The sequence below is a fragment of the Echinops telfairi genome, unplaced genomic scaffold (genome assembly GCF_000313985.2).
Source record: "Echinops telfairi isolate 266 unplaced genomic scaffold, ASM31398v2 ScPeMD7_18;HRSCAF=68, whole genome shotgun sequence".
In the NCBI taxonomy this organism is placed as follows: Eukaryota; Metazoa; Chordata; class Mammalia; order Afrosoricida; family Tenrecidae; genus Echinops; species Echinops telfairi.
Window position 1 is genome coordinate 10,708,083 of NW_022103915.1, and position 7,230 is coordinate 10,715,312.

The window sequence follows — 7,230 nt, forward strand, 5'->3', positions numbered from 1 at the left end:
TCAAAGGAGAAAAAGAGCCGCTGGCCTCCGTTCTGACAACCTGGCAAAACTGGAAGTGGTGGACCCGACATAAGCATGTGCCTTGGTCAAGGCTGTGATGATGCAGCCACCATGACTGGAGACTAAGGGTGCCTACAGGTCACTGTTAAGTGGAAGATGAAGAAAGGTGTATTTCATGGAAGGTGGACCATTCTCTTTACCTGTACAGTTAGCACTCTTGCTGAAAATGTACCATATGTTGTTTTCTGTTTTGATCTCTTTGGACAATGTTTTCTTTCTTTGCTTCTTCCACCCATCGATGGGTTGTGGCATGGGCCAAAGTGAAGTGCCTGTCAGAAGCCTATCAACCACACACCAGAGTGCTCCTCAGGCTGCAGTTAAGCAGGTTAAAGAAAGGGGCAGCAAATGTGTGGTGGTGATTGAAGCTCTTTGTGGTCCACACACAAATTTGGACTCAAGAGGGACAGCACAAGGTCTTTAGTCTGTTGTCTGTGACTTCCTGTTGCACACTGGGATGCTAACCACAAAGTCAGCACCAGCCACTTCCCAAAAGAAAGGCAAGGCGTTCGTTCTACTCTTGTTAAGGGCTTACTGTGAGTCGGAAGTTTGGGTTATACTGCTGGTGTGATGGTTTTCAGGAAATTCCTCTCACCCAGCAGCACCTGCAGACTCAGGACTTGATTCTAGGCCAGGTGGTGATAAACCTGGGAGTGCTAAGGCTTTTCCTGTACAGGAAACACAGTCTCCTAGTGGCACATGCAATTGATCAGGCACTTTTAAAGACAGACAAATATGGAATTGCATGGGAATTGGAGAGAAGAGCCAAATATGGAGAGCAGAGCCAGGTTCAAGAAGAGGATGGTAGGGGGTGGGAAGAAACACTGGGCTTGCTCTTCAAGAAGAAAACAGGAGGGGGTGGAGAGGCTTGAGTGCATTGATCACTTTCACCTGAACTCTGATCTGAGCAAGAGCCATAGAGGCGTAGCAGCCGTGTTGGAGGCTGTTCAAGTTCGGAGTCTCCTATCTGTCACTGAAGAAGCGGTAAAGGTTGCTGCAGTAGTCACATAAGCTGTTGTCAGTTTGGGACTTGAAAGGATTAAGAGTGAAGGGGTGGGGTCTAGTCTGTCAATCAGAGCATAGCCAATGAGGTGTCTGTGTGGGCGTGACCCTCTCCTGAGAATTCTGGGAACTCCTGAATTTCCTCCATGGAGGCGGGAGATACTTGCTGCTCATTCCCTGAGAGACGCTCTACTGACAAGACACAAGCACGCTGATAGACCCTGTGTACTTGGAACTGAAGGAGCCACGTGGAGCCCCTGCCAGTGCTGAGATGCTTACATGGCCACTGGATCCACAAGACTATCCACCCACGGGCCTGTGACCTTCTGTATTTGGCATCATTGTTGCATGTGTTTCATTGAGTCTGAAGAGGACTTTATAGATTGGTATCAGACATATGGGCTAATATTGGTGTATGCATTCCATCTGGACTGGCCTGGGATGCTTTCTCAATATCCAACTGCTCTTGTATATAAAGCTCTTTCTTATACCCATATGAATGTCTATGGATTTGATTCTCTAGTCCACCCGGACTAGCACAGTATCCATTTCAAAATGGACCGCTTTCTATGAGGAGTATTCGAGTGTGTGTTTTAGTAGAAACACCAGGACTGGGAGGAACCTGAAAGCAGCCGAGAATGATGTGGAAGCGCCCAAAGATTGGGCATCTTCAGACGTTTTGACATCCCTAGCTGAATGGGATTTCCAGGAATCTCCCCCAACCTTTCACTAAGTCTAACATTCTTTCTGACCTCTGTGTTGTCCGTGCTTTCAAGTGAGAGGCGCTTTGCAAGATGAGATGTCTAGGGAACTATTTGTGTTCTAGGAGCGTTGGTGGTGTAGTGGTCACATGTTGGGCTGCTCACCTGCAGGTCAGCAATTCAAAACCACCAGTCATTCCATGGGAGAAAGATGAGGCTTTCTACTCCTGTAAAGAGTTACAGTCTCGGGAAGCCACAGGGGCAGTTCCAGCCTGTCTTACAGTGTTGCTGTGAGTCAGCATCGGCTCAGTGGCAGTGAGTCTTTGCATTCCACCACAGGATGGCCAAGGCCTTTTGGACTTGCAATGTAATCCATTGAAAGTGAGTTGGAGAAAGGCACTGGTTTCAATGAAGTGATCCACAAGTTCAAAGCTTTGGGGTCCAGGAAAGGAAAGACCTGATCTTGCTGAGATGGTCACAAGTGCAGAAATACTTATGTATTGTTCCTCTTTAGTTTTGTGGCATCGGTTCATTAATGAATATCTTTTCAGGTATATTTGTCAACACATTCTACCATACTTGGACTATGGTTGATTATGCAAACCTAATCCATTCACCTGTCTTCAAAGGAGTACAGCCAGAATGCTCATTAGAGATGAAGATTTAGAGCAGTGGTTCTCAACCTGTGGGTCTCGACCCCTTTGGGGGTCGAATGACCCTTTCACAGGGGTTGCCCGATTCGTGACAAGAGCAAAATGACAGTGATGAACTAGCAGCGAAAATAATTTTATGGTTGGGGGTGACCACAACATGAGGAACTGCATTAAAGGGTCGCGGCATGAAGAAGGTTGAGAACCACTGGTTTAGAGACTTGGTCTCCTGGGGACTCAGACATGTTACCAGGTGAGACCTGTCCCTGGAACAGGACTTCAGGCTTGGTGAAGTAGATGGTCCTCAGTAAAGAAGCTCCCCAGTGAGATGGATGGATGAACACAGTGGCTGAGGCAATGGGCTCAAACTTCATCATGATGGCGCTGAACAACAATCCAGTAATGGATCTCATGTCAATGTGTAAAACGTTAACCTGAATAATTTTGATATGATTCTTAAATAGTTTTACCTTGAACTTGATTGTTCCCAAATTCGAACCATGTGAAACGATGTAAGTGTAAGTGCCATAAGGGTATGCATCTGATAGTGTCATTTAAAAGTGTAGTTTTAATTATGCCAGTATTTGCATCGGGAGCCCTGGTGGCGTGGTGGTTACGCTTTGGGCTGCGGCCTGAAAGGTTAGCATTTTGAAACCACCAGCCACTGCGCAGGAGCAAGATGAGGCTGCCGGCCCCTGTACAGATTTACAGCCTGGAAGACCCACATGGACAGTTCTCCTTGCACTGGAGGGTCACTCTGAGCCAGAATTGACTTGCTGGCAGTAAGTTTGAGTTTCTGTCACAATTATTCCCATTCTCCAAACCCATCGCCATCGAGTGTGTTCTGACTTATAGTGACACTGTGTAAGATTTCCAAGACAATAATTCTTTTTTAAAAATAAATCATTTAATTGGGGGCTCTTATGGCTCTTATAACACTCCATACATCAATTGTATCAAGCACATTTGTACATATGTTGCCACCATCATTTTCTTTTTTAAAATGTTATTATATTTATTCTTCTAATTAAAAAATTATAATTTACAGAATGTACTACATAGTTACTTTTCTTTAAAATAATTTCATTGGGGGCTCATACAACTCTTATCAAAATCCACACACACATTCATTGTGTCAAGCACATTTGTACATTTGTTGCCATCATCATTCTCAAAACATTTTCTTTCTACTTGTGCCCTTGATATCCGCTCCTCTTTTTTACTTCCCTTCCCGACCCTCCCACCCTCATAGACCCCTGAAAAATGATAAATTATCATTATTTTTATATCTCGCACCGCCTGCTGTCTCCCCCCACCCACGTTACTGTTGTTCATCCCCCTGGGTGAATGGGGGTGGGTGTTATACATTGATCATTGTAGTCAGTGCCCCATTTCTCCTCCTTCTCCCCCTACCCTCATGGTATCACTACTCCCATTACTGTTCCTGAGGGGTTTATCTGTCCTGGATTCCATGTGTCAAGAGTTCTCTTATCTGTACCAGTGTACATGCTCTGGTCTAGCTGGATTTGTAAGGTAGAACTGGGGTCATGATAGTGGGGACGGGAGGAAGTATTAAGGAACTACAGGAATGTTATATGTCTCATCGGTGTTATGTTGCCCCCTGGCTGGCTCGTCCCTTCCTTGTAACCTTTCTATGATGGAATGTCCAACTGTCTACAGATGGGCTTTGGGTCTCCATTCTGACCCACCTCGTTCACATCAAAATGGTTATTTGTTTTTGGTCTTCTGATGCCTGATACCTGATCCTGTGGACACCTTGTGATCACACAGGTTGGTGTGCTTCTTCCATGTGGGCTTCATTGTTTCCCTGGTAGATGGCCGTTTGTTTAACTTCAAGCCTTTAAGACCTCAGACACTTTATCTTGTAATAGCCGGGCACCATCAGCTTTCTTCACCACATTAGCTTATGCACCCAAGGACAAGAATTCTTTACCAGAGCGGACAGCCTCGTCTTTCTTCCAAGGAGAGCTGGTAGGTTTGAACTATGGACCTTGAGGTTATCAATGCCTGACCCATAGTGCTACCAGGGCTCATTACTGCTGTCATTACATTTTGTGGGGAAAGAGATTTATAAGTAACGATAGGCTGCTGCTGTTATTGTTAGGTGCCATCAAATTGGTTCCAACGCATATTGGTCCTGTGGACAAGAGCACTAAACACCAAGCAGTCCTGGGCCACCCTCACATCAGTTGGTATGTTTGAGCCCCCTGATGGCAGTGGGTCTGTTAAACTGTACAAAGATATGTATCTGTCTATCTGTGTAATATATATATTCTGTAAAGTCTGGTACCGGACAGAGTCCCTGGCGCTGGGGACAACAGCCCTAGTGGCACCACGGGCCCAGCCCCAGGAGGGAAGAGGGCATCACCGCCTTGCCTTGCAACCAAAGGTCCTGCAGTGCCCTGAGGGAGTGTTCCCTCCCACACTCTGTCTGGCTGAAACTTCCCCTACATCTCCTCCTCTTGCCTCTCCTCTCCTGTCTGAGTGGCCATCCATTGCGGTTTCCTGGAGAAGACTAAAGAGCATATCCATGTATTAGTTTCAAAACATTATCCCCGAGAGGGACACAATGCTGTGTCCCTGCACACGCAGCCCCTGGGAAGGGGAAGCGGCCAGATGGCGCTGGATTCCCCAGTCTCTCATTCACCCGGCGGGAGAGCTGCGTCCAGGCCCCGCTCACAGTCTGAGCCAGAGTCCTGCTGGGCAAGCTGAGTGCCCGCAGTGAAACGCCATCTGTCACCCGGGGCGCTGCCGCGCGCGTGCGCAATGGCCAGCGCGGGGCTGGCACATGATCCCTGGGTGGTCTATGGCTTGTCACCCTTGTTGATTGCCACCCTGCGCCATGTACCTGACATACAGCTTGTCCTCTGTGGGTCACCAAGACCCTCCCCCATACCCGCGGCCATCAAGCCGATGCCAAGTTGTGGCGACCCTGTGCGTTCCAGAGTGGAACTGCCCTGCGGGGCTCGCTTGGCTGGCATCTTGGGAGAAGCAGAGTGCCAGCCAGGCCTTTCTCCTGATGTGTGGCAGCGTCAGTGTGAGCCGCTCACCATTTTAGTCACACATAGACCACGCAAGTGCGCTACCCTGGGACCTACCAAAGCACGCGGAGAGAGGAATGATCAATTCCGATTCGCAAGCACGATGGGTGCAGTTTGATGCACAACCTTGCTGGCTGAAAGCGAAGAGGACCTAAACTACATACCGACTGATGAAACGCAGAGTATACAGCCTTCAGTATGGATGGCACCTCAACACCCCAAACCAGACATCCTCACAACGGGATCAGTAGGTAACATCATGATCGGTGGAGACAAGGTAGAAAATACAAAGGATTTCATTTTGCTTGGATCCACAGACACCTGCGGAGGCAGCAGTCGAGAAATCTAACGATGTCCTTCTGCATTGGGCAGATCTGCGACAAAAGTAAGGTGACCAGACGTCCCGCTTTGGGCGGGACAGTCCCGATTTTTAACAATTTTTCCCACATCCTGCAGCATTTTTTAAAAGTCCTGATTTGGGGAAAGAATGCACGACAAGCTAGCGTGTACAATTTTTGCCTGCCATGTGGCTATTTCGCCAGGATATGAGTTTTATCAATAGTCCTGCTTGACCAATGTTAAAATCTGGTCACCTTAGACAAAAGGCCTCTGATTTTAAGTGTTCAAAAGCAAAGACAACACTCTAAGGACTAAACTATGCCGGATCCAAGCAATCTCCTCTTGCCTCCCCTGTGCTTATGGAAACTGGGCAATGAACAAAGAAGCCAGACGAAGAATGGGTGCTTTTGAATGAGGATGTTGGCCACGATTCTTGAAGAGAACCTGAACTGTCAGAGAACCAATACATCTGTCTTGGAAGAAGCGCCGCTTCTCCTTAGAAGCAAAGGCGGTGAGACGTTATGTCACGTGCTTTGGGCTGTTGGCAGGAGAGACCGGTCCCTGGAGAAGGACATCACGCTTGGTAAAGTGGAGGGCAGCGACAGCGAGGAAGGCCCTTGACGCGTGGACCGACTCCATGGCTGCAACGACGGGCTCCCACCTGGGAACCTTTGTGAGGGTGGCGCACCACCTGGCCGCACGAGAATGGGCTGTGGCACCTGACCAGCGGATGAGCCACGGCTTAAGAAGATTCACTGACTTGGCCACGGCCAGGGCAGGTTAAGGAGAACGTCCTAAATCCCACCCTGCCCCCTGTGCCTGGGCCTCTATCCCCTCCCCCTGCAACAATACCACCACCACCCCCTCCAAATCAGGGCTGAGCGCTCAAAGCCTCAGCCTTTGGCCTCCTCCCCACCCACCACCCACCTGCCAGGCAGCGTGATTGTCTTCACGTGAAGATCACTTCTTGTCAGGCTTGATTACGCCCTACCTCCTTCCTTCTCCGAGTGGCCACTTCAAGGAGCAGAAATTGGGCGTCCACCAGGCGGCCCAGCGAGGCCCCCGCCCCCTTTCAGGTCTGCCTGCTGGGCCATCTAGGCTGCATGGTTAAAAGGTACCCAAACAGGCAAATCGGTCTCTTCCACATGTCCTGGGAAGCTGAGTTAGTTTATTGTGCCAACCTGACTGATAAACACATGTGGGGTTCATTGAAGGGCGGAGGGATAAATGGCTCCATGAGCCTCGCCTTTCTAGTTTTCAGGTCTCTTGCTTTCTGATTGTTGGACCAGGGTGAAGCTGCCTTGGTCACTCCCTGCTTTAGCTGGCAGGGCTCACTTCCTGCAGGATGTCCCTGAGGAGAAGCCACATGGACCTACCCCGATGCACCCCTGGGTGCTGGAGCACCCGTGTGGAGACCCC